This window comes from Saimiri boliviensis, chromosome 17, assembly GCF_048565385.1.
Source record: "Saimiri boliviensis isolate mSaiBol1 chromosome 17, mSaiBol1.pri, whole genome shotgun sequence".
Classification (NCBI taxonomy): domain Eukaryota; kingdom Metazoa; phylum Chordata; class Mammalia; order Primates; family Cebidae; genus Saimiri; species Saimiri boliviensis.
Window position 1 is genome coordinate 18,023,379 of NC_133465.1, and position 15,979 is coordinate 18,039,357.

Here is a 15,979-nt window from a genome sequence, read left to right on the forward strand (position 1 = left end):
CCTGCCTCAGCCTCCCGAGTAGCTGAGAGTACAGGCGTGTGCCACCATGCCCAGCTAATTTTTGTATTTTTAGCAGAGACGGCGTTCACCATGTTGGCCAGGCTGGTCTTGAAATCTTGACCTCAGATGATTCACCCACCTCGGCTTCCCAAAGTGCTGGGATTACAGGGGTGAGCTTCAGCCTTCACCCACATAGACTCGAATTCTGTGAAGAGTCGTGCAGAGAAGGTGTAGCCCAGGCTCAGCTCGACTCCAGGGCTGATGCCCAGCACCTCGGGCTGCAGAGATGAAGAAACTCAGAGGCATGCCACAAATCGAAGGAGATGGAATGGCAGGCCGACTCACACCCCCCACTCCTCACACCCCCCCCAGCCCCGTTGTCCCAAATCCTCTAAGGGGACAGAAATGTTTTTAAAATTCACAACGACATTGGAAAACAATGGTGCCCTCAGTTGACCATACACTGTGCTGAAGGCCTTAAAGGTGGAAGAGGCTGGGCCCAGGTGGGAGAGGGTGGCTGCTGTAAAAGGCCGGAGGTGTGGTAGGCCCCTGGGCCCTGATGGGATGATTGTTTAAGGTGCTCAGCCGGAGCCACAGGTGCCTTGAACCCTCTTCCTGACCACACACACACACACACACACACACACACACACACACGGGCCAGGCAGAGAACACAGGCATCTGTGTTTCGAGGAGTAGTTATCAGAAGTAATGTGAGTGCAAGGCTCGAAGGGGCAGGCACTGTCCTGGAAGGCTGCGTCCTGGGAGAATGGAGGCCCCGTGCACAGAACATTAGGTAGTGGCTGGTGGTGCATTCTGCTACCCCTCAAGTGGGGAGAGAGCTGTGATGCTTGCAGGCTGGCTAACCGTGAGCCTCAGACCCAGAGATGAGCCCTCGAATGACAGGCAGCAAACCCCTCAATGAGAGAATTGGCACCCAAGGAAAGGGAGTTAATGCACCAGAATGAGGATTTAGAAAGGTGTAATCAATATCCCTGGAGAGATGTGATAGGATATTGGATTCCCCAGAAAGATCAACTAGAGAATCTAGAAAGTTAAAATCTGGTCATTGAGGCTGGGCATAGTGGCTCACGCCTGTAATCCCAGCACTTTGGGAGGCTGAGGTGGATGGATCACAAGGTCAGGAGTTCGAGACCAGCCAGGCCAACGTGGTGACACCCCATCTCTAATAAAAATACAAAAATTAGCCGGGCCGTGGTGGCCTGTGCCTGTAATCCCAGCTACTCAGGAGGCTGAGGCAGGAGAATCGCTTGAACCCAGGAGACAGAGGTTGCAGTGAGCTGAGGTCACGCCATTGCACTCCAGCTTGGGTAACAGAGTGAGACTCCATCTCAAAAAAAAAAAAAAAAATCTGGTCATTGAAAACTGTAAATGGACTGAATAACAGAATGGACACAGCTGAAGAGCAAAGAAATGAGTGGGAGATTGAGCTGAGGACTTCTAGAATGCGGCATGAAAGGAGACAGAGACGGAAAGCACAGAAAAGTTAGGAGACGCGAAGGACAGAGTCAGAGTTTCATTTTCTGTTTCCCAAAGACACAACCAAAAGAATGCAGGGAAAGAAATTTCCCAGAGCTGAGATTGGCAACGTCCCAGAACTCTGCCAGTGCCCGTCAGGATGAATGAAGAGAGAGCCTCTTCTGGACAGGCATGTTGAAATTTCAGAACACGCGGGATAAAAAAGATTCTAAATATTTCAGACTGAAAACAGATGACTTGCAAAAGAATGGAATACAGGAAGCCAGAAAATAAAACAACCAAGTAATTGTCTTTAAAACCTGAAGGAAAATAATTTCTAACAGAATTCTAAATGCAGTCAAACACAAGGATTAAAAACACATGCTGAGATATGAAATGGCTAAGATGTTTAGCATTGATAAAATTCCTTTCTGAAAAAATTAAGTGATGTGCCCTAATAGGGCAAGAAGAAAAAGTAATCCAAGAAATGGAGGCTGCGTGCAGTAGCCCACACCTGTAATCCCAGCACTTCGGGAGGTCAAGGCAGGAGGATTGCTTGAGGCCAGGAGTTTGAAACTAGCCTGGGAATCCTAGTGAAACCCCATGTCTACAAAAAGTAGGAAAATTAGCTGGGTGTAGTAGTGCTTGCCTGTAGTCCCAGCAACTTGGGAGGTTTAGGTGGGAGGATCACCTGAGCCTCGGAGTTTGAAGTTCCAGTGAGCTGTGATTGCACCACTGTACTCCAGCCTGGGGACAGAGGAAGACCCTGTCACAGAAAAGAAGTGGAATACAAGAGATGGTGAGGAGCAAATACACCAATAAAACTTATTAAATTTTTATAAGTGTTGATTGCTTGAAAATTAATAACAATCTGCAACTAAAATATTAGATGTTATCAATTGAAGTATTGAGGTGTTTGTGGAGCAGTAGAGAGTAAATGCATGCTAAATCACTTGTCTTGATAAAGGATAGATATAGATTATGATTAATTGTAGCCATTCACAGAATAAAGTTAAGTAGTATGTGAAAATGTAAGAAAATCTGCAGAAAAATAGGAGAATGTGTAACTTATAAACTAGTAGAGGGAAAAACTGAAATGGGAAAAATGAAGTCAGTCCAACAAATATCAGGAAAGATACAAAAAACAAAATATAGGAAATAGAAAATAAAAACTTATATAAAAGGAATATGTTCAAACATTTCAATACTCACATACAATAAATGTGAATGGGTTAAATTCACGTATTCAGGAGTCTCCCTAGGCTAAAAAAAAAAAAAAAAAAAAAAAGGAAAAAAAATCCTGCCTTCAGAAAACACATATAAATAAATCCTAATGACCCAGGAAGGTTCTAAACAGGAGAGTAGAAAAAGATATAATTTTAAAAATCCTAACAGAAAGCTTCTGGTGAGCATACGTCAGCATCAGACAAAATAGAGCTCAAAGCAAAAACTTTATTTAAAAAGGAAATTTGAATTCACGTTGCTAAGAGACAATATACCAGCAAAATAAAAATTATGAAATCTTACGCCCTTAACATAGTTGCAAAATATTTAACACAAAAACTCATGAAACTATAAAGAGAAATGGACAATTTTACAATTAGAGTGAGAGATCTTAATATGCTTTTCTCAGAAATTGGCAAATGTAATACAATTTCTTTTTTTTCTTTTTGAGATGGAGTCTCACTCTGTCACCCAGGCTAGAGTGCATTGCCTTGAACTTGGCTCACTGCAACCTCTGCCCAGGCTCAAGCAATTCTCCTGCCTCAGCCTCCCAAGGAGCTGGAATTACAGGTGCCTGCCACCATGCCCAGCTAATTTTTGTATTTTTAGTAGAGATGGGGTTTTGCCATGTTGTTCACGATGATCTCAATCTCTTGACCTCGTGATCTGCCTGCCTTGGCCTACCAAAGTGCTGGGATTACAGGTGTGAGCCACCACACCCAGCCATGATTTCTTTTTTGAACTGTTCAAATCTATATAGGTCCTATAGGTTTTTTGTCTAGGGAGACTCCTGAATAGATGAATTTAACCCATTCATATTTATTACATGTGATTGTTGAAATGTTTGAACCTATTCCTTTTATATAATGTTTCCTACTTCCCATGTTTTGTCTTTCTTGACTTTTCCTGATATTTGTTGGGTTGATTTCAGTTTTTCAATTTCAGTTTTCTCTCTAATAGTTTACAAGTTATGCATTCTATTTCCATTTTTCTGGAGATTTCCCTTAACATTTCCTTCCCTTCCTTCCTTCCTTTTCTTTCTTTCTTTCTTTTTTCCCTTCCTTCCTTCTTTCTTTTTTCTTTCTTTTTCTTTCTTTCTTTCTCCTCTCTCTTTCTCTTTCTTTTTCTTTTTCTTTTTAGATGGAGTTTTGCTCTTGTCTCCCAGGCTGGAATACGGTGGTGTGATCTCAGCTGATTGCAATCTCTGCCTCGTAGCTTCAAGCAATTCTCCTACCTCAGCCTCCTGAGTACCTGGAACTGAGCCTCACTATGCCCGGCCAATTTTTTGTAATTTTAGCAGAGGTGGGGGTTCACCATGTTGGCCAGGCTGGTCTTGAACTCCTGACTTCAAGTAATCCACCCCCTCAGCCTCCCAAAGTACTGAGATTACAGGTGTGAGCCACTGTGCCCTGCCTCCCTTAATATTTTCACACATCTACTTAACCTTATTCTACCAATATCTAAAATTAATCAGAATCTATATCCACCATCTAACAAGATAAATCTATAGATAGATTTGAACAGGTCAAAAAAGAAATTATTTTCAGATATACATGGACTGGTCACAATATTTAAATATTGAAAATGAGACAAAGTTAGTTGTTTTGTAGACAATATGATTATCTCATTAGAAAAGAAAAAAAAAGAACTAACGAAGAGTTTGGCAAGCTTGGATTAGAAGATGCAAACACTGGTGCTTCCCTGGTAGTGGAAATGGGGTTAAGGATGGATAAGAGATGGCATTTGGAAGGCAGGGCAACAGGGCAGGGAGGAAGGAGACAGAGGCAGGGAGGGGGAGGACAGGGGCAGGGAGGGGGAGCACAGGGGCAGGGAGGGAGGTGAAGGCTGGGAGGGGGTGGTCTTTGGGAAGGTTGCAGAGCAGGTGAGTGCGGGCTTGCTGACATTCATTGTGTGCCAAGCATGTCCTAAGTGATGTGTATGAATGATCTCATCAGATCCTTGAGGTGGGTGCTATTGACACACCCGCTTCACAGATGGAAGAAGCTGCGATGCCCGCAGGCCTGTTGAATCCCAGTGCAGCCAGGATTTGGGCTTTGGTGCATCTGCTGCTCAGAGCTGCTCTTCATCTCCACGTCATAGACAGGGGCTCTTCACTCCGCTCAGGGCGCCCTCTGGGAAGAGTGTGATTGGTTTTTCTAATTCTCAAAGAAGTGTATGATCCAGAAAATACTAAGAAGCACTGCCTCACGTTGGGATACATCCCAGCATTGGGAACGTAGGGGTCTGAGGGCCTGGCATGGGGAGGATGCTGGCTGCTGTCGCCTGGGGGACGGTCCTGGGAGAGCCTGTGCTGGGCGTTCCAGCATTCCCACGAGTCAGCAGAGGACATCTGGTTCCACTCAGACTCGGACAGGAAGAGAGAGACTCCTGGAGCTGCCCTCTCTGATCCCATGCTGTTAAGAGACGGACATCTGGAGCCCAGAGAGGGGGCCACTTGCCCAGGGTCCTGCAGCTGGGGGTGGCTGAGGTGCCGGGCCAGGGAGAGGCATGGTCCTACCCCACACTGCCTGGCTGTGGCAGCTCAGCCAGCCCTCCCCCCACCCCCCCATGGCTGAGAAGATCCCCTTCCTCCTCCCTACAGCGACTCCCAGGAAGGAGGAGCCAGCACCTTTCCACCCAGAAGCCTGCAGAACCCCGGCGTGACCAGAGGGCTTCATGCAACTTGTGGCCAGGTGGTGTGCCTTGGGCTGATTTGGGTGTTTTTTCGAGATGAAGTTTCGCTCTTGTTGCTCAGGCTGGAGTGCAGTGGCGCGATCTCGGCACATTGCAACCTCTACCTTCCAGGTTCAAGTGATTCTCCTGCCTCAGCCTCCTGAGTAGCTGGGATTATAGGGGTGCACCACTACGCCCGGCTAATTTTGTATTTTTAGTAGAGACAGGGTTTCTCCATGTTGGTCAGGCTGGTCTCGAACTCACAACCTCAGGTGATCTGCTTGCCTTGGCCTTTAAAAGTGCTGGGATTACAAGCATGAGCCTCTGCACCCGGCCAATTTTTTTTTTTTGAATTGTGGCAAAATACATATTTACTATTTGAAGCATTTGAAAGTATGCGATTCAGTAGCATCATGGTCACTCAACGTGCGGTGAGCAGCACCACTGTCTTGTTCCAGAACTTCTTCATTACCCCAAGCCCATCAGCGTCCCTGTCCCCACCAAGGCCTGAGCCACCCTGCTTTCTGTCCTAAGGGTTTGCCTCTTCTGGACGTTGCATAGAAGTGGAACCAGGCACTCTGTGGTTTTGCGCGCTGGCTTCTGCCACTCAGCGTCACGGTGTCGAGGTTCATCCATCTCGTAGCCTGTGCCTGGCCTTTCCTTTTAGTGGCTGAATAAGATTTCGTTCTGTGGATTCCGCACATTTTGCTGGTGATTTTGTCTGTTGATGGGTAGGTGGGTCATGCCCGTTTGGCTGTTGTGTGCAGGTGCACCATCAACACTCAGGCATTAGCGTCTGTTTGAATACCCACTGGGGTTCTTTTGGGTGGATCCCCAGGAGTCCTGCCTCTGGCCGCTACTCGCCTCTGTGCTTCACTTACAGAGAACCCGCCGGCCTGATGTCCACAGATGCGTGGAGTTCTGCTGGCCCTTCCTCCTTGCACCTCCCGGACAGCTCCCTGCCCTCGCTGTCCCCCTACTGCAGCACCCGTCTCCACCGCAGCCTCACCTGCTGTGGAGTTTGGACCCACTGCCCACACGACCCCTTGGACTTCCTGATACATTGTCTCCTTCTCACACCTGCTCCGCCTGCACCCGCCCTTCCCTCCGACACAGACACGCCCTCCACCCAGTGTCCCTACAGAGTGGGTCCCAGTGGATGACAGAGCCAGTGCTGCAGGGACCACAGAATAAGGACAAGGGCAGACGTGCCCATGTGCGCCGGCAGTCACCTACCTGCTTCACACATGTGAGCTCATTCGGTTCTCAGGGCAGTCCCGAGAGGCAGGTGCTAATGTTGTCCTCATTTTACAAATGTGGAAATGAGGCTCAGAGAGGGCCAGCAGCCTGCCCAAGGCCACACAGCTAGGAAGTGGAGGATGAGAGTGCGAAGCAAATCATCTGTTATTGTTGTTTGTTGTTTTGAGACAGTCTTGCTCTGTCACCCAGGCTGGAGTGCGATGGCACGATCTTGGCTCACTGCAACCTTTGCCTCCCAGGTTCAAGCAAGTTTCCTGTCTCAGCCTCCCAAGTAGCTGGGACTACAGGTGCACACCAGCACACCCGGCTAATTTTTGTATTTTTAGTAGAGATAGAGTTTTGCCATGTTGGTCAGTCTGGTCTCGAACTACTGACCTCAGATAATCCACCCACTTAAGCCTCCCAAAGTACTGGGATTACAGGTGTGAGCCACTGTACCCAGCCACCCCCTCCATTTTGTGGTTTAGACACAACTGACCAGCATTAATGTTAAAATAGGGAACAGAAGACTGATGGAACGGACTCTTTGTGGCAATCAAAAATCAAATTACAAACAGGACCTAGGCCGTGCCAGGCAAGGGTTAAATCACAAACTATGCCTGGAGAACACACTGTGTTCTAACAGCCACAGGCTTTACTTTTTCTCTAGCAGCTGAACAACCACTGCCTTCGAGACATGCAAAATTAGAACAATTTGCAGCCTCACCAGCAGTAACTACAGGGGACTTCCAGCCCCGCCCACCAGCTGTATCTACAGGGGACCCCCAGCCCTGCCCACCAGCAGTAACTACAGGGGACCCCCAGCCCTGCCCACCAGCCGTAACTACAGGGGACCCCCAGCCCTGCCCACCAGCCGCAACTACAGGGGACTCCCAGCCCTGCCCACCAGCCATATCTACAGGGGACCCCCAGCCCTGCCCACCAGACATATCTACAGCCTCCACTGGACGAGAGACTGCGTTCAGGAACTTTCTCCTGATGAGACCACAGACCATGGTTTTCAGAGGCTGTGCACTGAGTGTCTTCATGTTCCTGTTTCACCATTTTTTTTTTTTTTTTTTTTTGAGACAGAGTCTTGCTCTGTCGCCCAGCTGGAGTGCAGTGGTGAGATCCCGGCTCACTGCAACCTCCGCCCCCCACCCCAAGGTTCAAGCAATTCTCCTGCCTCAGCCTTCCAAGTAGTTAGGATTATAGGAGCCTGCCACCATGCCATACAAATAATTTTTTGTATTTTTAGTAGAGATAGGGTTTCACCATGTTGGTCAGGCTGGTCTTGAACTCCTGATCTCAAGTGATCCACCCACCTCGGCCTCCCAAAGTGCTGGGATTACAGGTACGAGCCACCGCATCCAGCCCCTGCTTCACCTTTTGATGTGGAGGGTTGAATGGTAACACATTTAATTGTTAAGTCTCCGCCCCAAGGTGAGCATAACAGGCAAGTAATGTGCATTGTGGGAAGCAGAAAAGTTCTTTAAAGTTTCTTTTCCTGTTAAAGAGTAAATCATAAGTGTGCTAATAACTCTTTGTTAAGCCCTATCCTATGTAGCTGTTAGACCTGCGATGCTTACAGGCACGTAGTATATATTCTATGCCCTTGTAATTTGACCAAAATATCTGCTGGACGTGCTCACAGGCATGTCCCAGCTCTCCATTGCTTTTACCTGTTTAGAAAAGTCTTAAGTTGTTAGCCAAGCGGGGTTTAGTTTGAATTGTGAGGTCTGGCTCCAATCAACAGAAATCAGACACAGCAGTAAGGGTGACCCCCAAATGTGTAAGGGATAAATATGTTTGCTTTTCCTTTATTCATTGTCTTCTCGAGACAAGATAGCTAGTGAGAGCGCCCTTCCTGCAGTCCAGGAAGTAAAAATTGCTTTGCTGAGAGATCGATTGTCTTAGTGCTGATTTTTCTGTGCGGCACCGAGCGTCTGTTTCCAGCATGCACGCCTGCCCGTCACACGTGCGTGATCCGCCCTCGGTGAACCCTCCTCCGACAGCCTGTTGAATGCTTGCGCCTGGCCAGTCCGGGATGCAGTGCCTGCCTCCGGTTTCGGCTGGAGGGCTGCTTCCCAGCCTACAGGTCGTACCCTTTTATATGAAACAAATTCTCCTCTCTACATTTATAGATCGTGTGATTTTTCAGTTGACAGGACGTTGCGGGGGGGGGGGGCACCACTCTGTGAATTCTGTGACATCACGGGCGCATTTCCCTCTAAGTGGGATTTGATACTTGCGACCCGCCCATTCATGCTTTTGATCCTTCCGCAGACATCTGTGGGGCCCCGGCCACGGCCAAGGCCTGATCACTGCGTCTTGTACTTGGCCCTTGAGTTCCTATGAGGCAGCCCCCACCCTCCCGATGAGCCTGTAGAAACCCACTGGACACGGCCTGGCCCCTCCGCTGAGCTGGGTGCTGGGACACAGCAGGAGCCAGTGCCCGGGGAGAGGACGTGCAGGATGGCTAATGATTGGGTCATCCATTTCAGTAGTGCTAAGTTCTACCAAGGAGGACGGGGTGTGGGGGTGGGGATCAGAAGGCTGCTGGGGAGCTGGCCTGGCCTCCCTTCTCCTCACACCATCCCTTCTTTTTAAATTTATGTTTTGAGACAAAGTCTCACTCTGTTGCCCAGGCTGGAGTGTAGTAGTGCGATCTCGGCTCACTGCGACCACCACCTCCTGGGTTCAAGCAATTCTCGTGCTTCAGCCTCCCGAGTAGCTGGGACTTCAGGCACTCGCTTCCGCGCCCGGCTAATTTTTGTATTTTTACATACTAAAATTATCCGGACGCGGTGTCCAGTGCCTGTAGTCCCAGGGGGAGTTTCACCATGTTGGCCAGGATAGTCTTAGTTTCTTGACCTGATGATCTGCCTGCTTTGGCCTCCCAAAGTGCTGGGATTACTGGCATGAGCCACTGCACCCGACCCACACCGTCCCTTCTAACATCAGATTCTACTGGCTTTGACTCCAGCTGCATCCTGAATGCAGCCTTGCCATCAACCATCACTGTGGCCCTGGGTCAGCTCCTCGCTGGCTCCTGCTCCCACCCTTGTCCCCTAGAGTCTGCTCTCCTCCAGCCTGAGGCAGCTCTCCTCCCTCCTCTGCTCAAGACCCTCCCATGGCTCACACTTCACTAGGCCAGAAGCCCAACGCCTCACCACGGTCTCATCCGTTGTCCATTGACTCCACCTCTCCAGCCTCCGCGCTCCCCCCAAAGCTCCCGAACCTGTTCTTTCTTCTCCCAGGCGCTCTTCCCCGGGCGCAGGCTCAGCCCTCCCATGGCACCTCTAGGTCTCACGTCTCCCAAAGAGCATCTTCTGCTTGAACTTGGACCATCCTTCCTCTAGCCCTTCCTTGTTGACTCATTCATTGCCATCTCCTAAGGAACGGAGGGAGATTTAAACCGGACAGGAAGGAGCAGCAGGAATCAGCTCGGTCCAGGAGGTGATGGTGATGGGGAAGAGGGGTTGGGTGTGAAGACCCAGGGCAGGAGGGAAGGGGTCTTGGAAGTATTGAACAGGCCCAGGAGGCTGTGCGCGCAGGCAGGGGCGGGGCAGGTGGCAGAGCAGGCGAGGTGGCGGGGCCTCTGTTGGCCTCGTCTGTCTCCACCCCGCTCTCCCCTGTAACCCCATCTTGTTATGGCATCTCAGGCCATCAGCCTCCTGCACACACCCTGTTCCCCTGTTCCCAGGTGATTATAAACACCCTCAAGGTGATAGCCCGCTCTTTCCAGCCTCATCTGCACCCTGCAGAGCGAGCCCCTGCAGGACAGATAAATAAACAGCTGTGAGAACCAGTCAGCCAATCTCACAGCGAGGGGGTGCGGGGTGGGGGACCCGGGGTTAGGCAAGGTCAAGGACCCCACAGTCCCCTTTTAGCCTTGAACTCCAAGGAGGGGTAGGGCAGCCTCTTGGATGGGGCCAAGAGTGTATTTGAAGGAGCCAGGCAGGAAGAAAGAGAAAGTAGTTCTCCATGGCTCTCCTGGGAGGTGAAAGACTTTGAAAACTTGGAGGGCTTCCTGGAAGAGGCAAACCCAAGGTAGCTCACTGGGGAGCTTCTGTCCCATTCCTTCCAGATCCCAGAGACTTGGCCTAGGTCCTGCTGAGCCTGGACACTGTACCTGCTTCCCTTTGGCCAGGGACCCTCTTCCCAGATTCCCAGGCCCGTGTCCCTGCTTCCCTTTGGCCAGGGACCCTCTTCCCAGATTCCCAGGCCCAGAGGGAGCCACAGGAAGTGGGACGAGGCGCTGGCTCTGTCTGCTCAGGGACATGGATTAATTCATCAGGCTTTGCCCTTTCCTGGTGCTTTTGCACCCTGGAGCTGAATATTCAGGCTGGCTCCCTGACTTAGCTCCGGCCTGCGTCTGACTGGCTCTATTTTTAAAGCCCAGAGAACAGCTGACGAAAATGTTTAAAAAGAAACCAAATGTTTAACATGTAAAAGCCTGGTGCCCCAGGATGACATGCGGTTGGCCCCTGCCCCCGGAAGGGTACGGGGCACTGCAGCAAGGCCTGGGGCTCAGGGAACCAGGGTCAGGCCCCAGCTTTGCCACTTACCTCTGTGTGAACTTGGTCAGGCCCCTTCTCCTCCTGTGCCTCAGTTTCCACTATGTGAAAAGAGAAGTTAGGATGAGTTGGATTTCCCTTATTAGAATTTGGGTGATTCAAGAACCATCTTTCTTTCTTTCTTTCTTTCTTTCTTTCTTTCTTTCTTTCTTTCTTTCTTTCTTTCTTTCTTTTTCTTTCTTTCTTTCTTTTTTTTTTTTTGAGACAGAGTTTTGCTCTTGTTGCCCAGCTGGAGTGCAGTGGCATGATCTCGGCTCACCGAAACCTCTGCCTCCCACAGTGCTGGGATTATAGGCGTGAGCTACTGTGCCCAGGCTCAAGAGCTGTTTTTCTGCAGGGAGTGGGTGGTGGGGGCAGGCTCCGTCCGCTGTTCCCCACCCTTCTCCTGTCGTACGGCTAACTCCCCTAGAAAGCTCCACTTTCTAACTAGGAGGAAAGGCCTCCTGCAGGCCCCTCGCGGGGGCAGGGGAGGTCTTGGGATCAGAAGTTGGCAGCCTTCATCTTTAATCCGCAGCTCACATGCAGGGTCACCATGTAAACTTTTGGGTCTCAGTTTTTTTTTTTTTTTGAGACAGAGTTTCGCTCTTGTTACCCAGGCTGGAGTGCAATGGCGCGATCTCGGCTCACCGCAACCTCCGCCTCCTGGGTTCAGGCAATTCTCCTGCCCCAGCCTCCCGAGTAGCTGGGATTACAGGCACGCGCCATCATGCCCAGCTAATTTTTGTATTTTTAGTAGAGACGGGGTTTCACCATGTTGACCAGGAGGGTCTCGATCTCTCGACCTCGTGATCCACCCGCCTCGGCCTCCCAAAGTGCTGGGATTACAGGCTTGAGCCACCACGCCCGGCCAGAGAAAGAGAGAGGGAGGGAGGGATGGCGAACCTGGGCAGAGAGAGGGAGGGAGGGCGAACCTGGGGAGAGAGAGGGAGGGAGGGCGAACCTGAGTGCCTGCCCGACAGCTCCAGTCCGACAGCTCCAGTCCGCCCTGAGTTGAGGGCGGAAGCTTTCGCGTCCTCCCACAGCCATTTACCCAGCCCTGGGGTAATTGCTGTCATTTCAAGGCTGGGTAATGCCAGCAGATTAGAGAGGGAAAGGCTCCCTGGGGTTCAGCGGCACATTAGGCACAGTTATGCATGTCAGCGCTGACGGCTTGTCAAGAGCCCAGGTCGGGGGCACAGGCTCCCCACTGTCCTCAGGCCCAGCCCTTTCCCCTCTGGGCCGGCACCGAGTGTGGGGTGCTGCACTCCCCACAGCTCACCCTCCAGGATCAGCCCCCTCCCGTTACCCCCCCCCCGCCCCGCCCTGCTTCCGTGGCCCCGCTGCGCAGCTCTGAGCCTCACCTGCAGAACCGGCAGCAGCGAGCACGTGCTCCACCCGCCGCCTGGGTCATCCTCCCAGGGACGCGGAGGAGACGCTCTGGGACCCCATTCGTCAGGAGGGGACACCGAGGTGGAGAGAGATGAGGCCCCAGCCTGTGCCTCCGTTTCCCCATCTGCAAAATGTGGACGTTGGTAGGAAGAGGAGACCCCCAAGTGCGCGTCCAGCCGTCACGGCCTTGGCTGTGACCGGACCCGGGCGTCAGAAGGCGGGGGAGGCAGTGGGGACAGAGGTGGAAGGAAGGGTCCCCCACACTGGGCTGCTCTGCCTCCACCTGAAACAGGGTCTGGACTCCCAGTTCGGGCGCTGCCCTAGGTGATGGGAGGATAATGGGAGAGAAGGCGCCCCGCAGCCAGAAAGGCCAACCGGCGCTCAGGGCTGCCCCACACAGGAGCTGGGGTCAGCTCAGCCTCCCCAGAGGGCGGTTCCATTCCGGGAGTTGTGGCTCAAGGCAGAGTGAGAACACCAGCTCTGCGTAGACCACATGTGTCAGAAGTGTTCCCAGCAGTGCCGCCGTGGCCTAATCATCTGCTCCCAGCCACAAGCAGATGTCACGCCCGTGAAGGTCACATTTCAAAAAAGAAAGAAAGGCCAGGCACGGTGGCTCACGCCTGTAATCCCAGCACTTAGGGAGGGGCCCAGGAGTTTGAGACCAGTCTGGGCAATGTAGCAAGACCCCATCTCTACAAAAAATAATAAAAAAATTTTGCTGGGTGCAGTGGCACATGCCTGCAATCCCAGCCACTCAGGAGGCTGGGGTAAGAGGATTCCTTGAGCTAGGAGGTTGAGCCATGTTCACGCCACAGCACTCCAGCTTGGGTGACAAAGTGATACCTTGGGTCTAAAAAAAGGAAAAGAAGAAAGAAAGGAAAGAAGGAAGGAAAGAAAGAAGAAACAGAGAGAGAGAGAAAAGAGACAAATGGATAGTAAGATAGCGTGAAGACAGATAAGTGTTTTTCTCTAACAGGAAAAGTCTGTGGGGTCCCTTCCTTGGGGCCTTTGCAAAAGAAAGAAAGAAAAAGAAAGAAAGAAAGAGAGAAAGAAAGAAAGAAAGAAAAGAAAGAAGGAAGGAAGGAAAGAAAGAAAGAAAGAAAGAGAGGGAAGAGAAAGGAAGGAAGGAGGGAGGGAGGGAGAGAAAAATGGAGAGTGAGTTAGCATGAAGACAGGGATGGATCTGCCAGTAGTGTTTTTCTCCCGGCCTCTGGGGTCTCTTTTGCCAAACCCAAAGAAGGTGCCATTAGTCCCTCCAGGAGCTCTAAGGGTCTGAGTCTCTGGCGCACATGCGGGGGTCTCCTATACGTGTGAGAAAAGGCTTTGAGTCCCTAGGGAGGAGATCAGGCATGGGACCTCCTGTCCTTCCCAGCTTTCTTTTCCTCCCTTCCCCATTCCCAGGGCTAACTTACGAACATTTGCAAACAAGCGAAAAGCCGAAAGGATTGTACGGAGAACACCTGTGCAGCCACCCTCTGCAACTGTACCATCTGCCTCGTCATCTGTCCATCAAATTTTTGATGTATCGCGAAATAAGTTGCTGATGGACACTGCACCCCAGACACGCTAGCATGGACATGATTAAATGGGGTTCAGTATTTGTTAACCGTGTTTTTAGGGTGAAATTTATACATAATGAAATGGACACATGTTAAGGGTAGCAATCAATGAATCTGGACAAATGCACACGGGTGTGCGGCTCAAGCTCTTAAGACAGAGGGTGTCACCGTCGCCTGGAAAGTTCACCCTTGTTCCTTCCAGTCTTTAGAAATATCTGTTGTCTCTCTTTTTCTACCATCGCTTAGCTTTGCCTGTTCTCGACATTCATGTAAATGGAGTCACACAGTAGGCATTCTTTTTGGCTGGCTTCTTTTGCCAAGCCTGTTTATTTTGAGATTCATCTCTGTTGTCTCGTGTACTGGTAGTTCGTTCCTTTTTATTGCCAAGCAGTATGCCACGGCATGAACGGAGACCGCTGGTTTAGCCAGGTATCTGTTGACCTTTTGAATTCCTCCCGGTTCGAGGCCATTATGAGCAAAACTGTTGTGAACACTTGCGTGTGGGTCTTTGTGTGGACATATGTTTGCATTTCTCTCGAATAAATGCCTAGCAGTAGAATTACTAGTCTTCCTCCTTTTATGATATTAAAAAAGAAAAAGAATGAAAGAGAGAGGGAAAGAAAAGAGAGCAGAAGAAAGTAAAGGAAAAGCAAAAAGCATAGGTGACCAGATTGCAGAAGCTTTGAACAGTAGCCATCATTCCTCCAAAAAACTGCCACCCCAGGAGTCCTCGACAAGCTATAGAGGAAGGCCTGGCATTGAGACAGACTTACTGCAAATCTTGGCTTTTCCACTTGTAAATTGTGTGACACTCGGGAATTTTCTTAACCTCTCTGAGCCTTAGTTCTTCTGCTGTAAACTGGGAACAATGAGAGTAGCCAGTTTACAGTTGTTGGGGGAAATTCCCTAAGAGAAGGGCTGTAGAAGGCCTGCCAGAACTTGGTCTGCAGTGGGTCATGGCTCACATGAGCCCATCTCCCTGCCTATGAGTCTTTCAAGGTCCAAATTCTGATGTCATCACAGTGAAGCTTTTCCTGAAAATCGAGATAAAAATGAAAAGTGCCAACACTCACAGGGGACTTTCCACAAACCAGCACGGCTCTGAGTGCTTTGGAAAGATTATCTCACTGAATTCTTCCAACAAGCCCCCCAAATAGCTTATCATCACATCTATTTTGTAGGCACAGAGAGATTATGTGATTTGCCTAAAGTCACACGCAAGGTAAGTGGTGAAGCTTGGTACGGCTGATCTCTGTGGATTTGCCTTTTCTGGATTTTTTTTTTTTTTTTTTTTTTTTTTTTTTTGAGACAGAGTCTTGCTCTGTTGCCCAGGCTGGAGTACAGTGGCTTATCTCAGCTCCCTGCAGACTCTGCCTCCCAGGTTCAAGTGATTCTCATGCCTCAGCCTCTCAAATAGCTGGGATTACAGGCACACACCACCACGCCTGGCTAATTTTTATATTTTTACTAGAGGGGGCGGTTAAGCCATGATGGCCAGGCTAGTCTTGAACTCCTGACCTCAAGTGATCCACCCACCTCAGTCTCCCAAAGTGTTGGGATTACAGGTGTGAGCCACCCCACCCGGCCCCTTTTTTTGGACATTTCATTTCAAAGGAATCCCACCAACTCCTTTGACCACGAACTGTGTTTCCCAGATCCATCCACGGGGCACACCGCGTTGTAGCATGTACAGAACTTCCTTTTTGTGATCAACTGACATTCCATTGTCTAGATACACACCATTTTGTTTATCCTTTGATGGACCTTTGTGTTATTTCCACCTTTTGGTGATTTCGATGAATGCCGCTATGAACATCTGTGTGCAAGTTTTGGTTTAAATACCTGTCTTTATTTCTT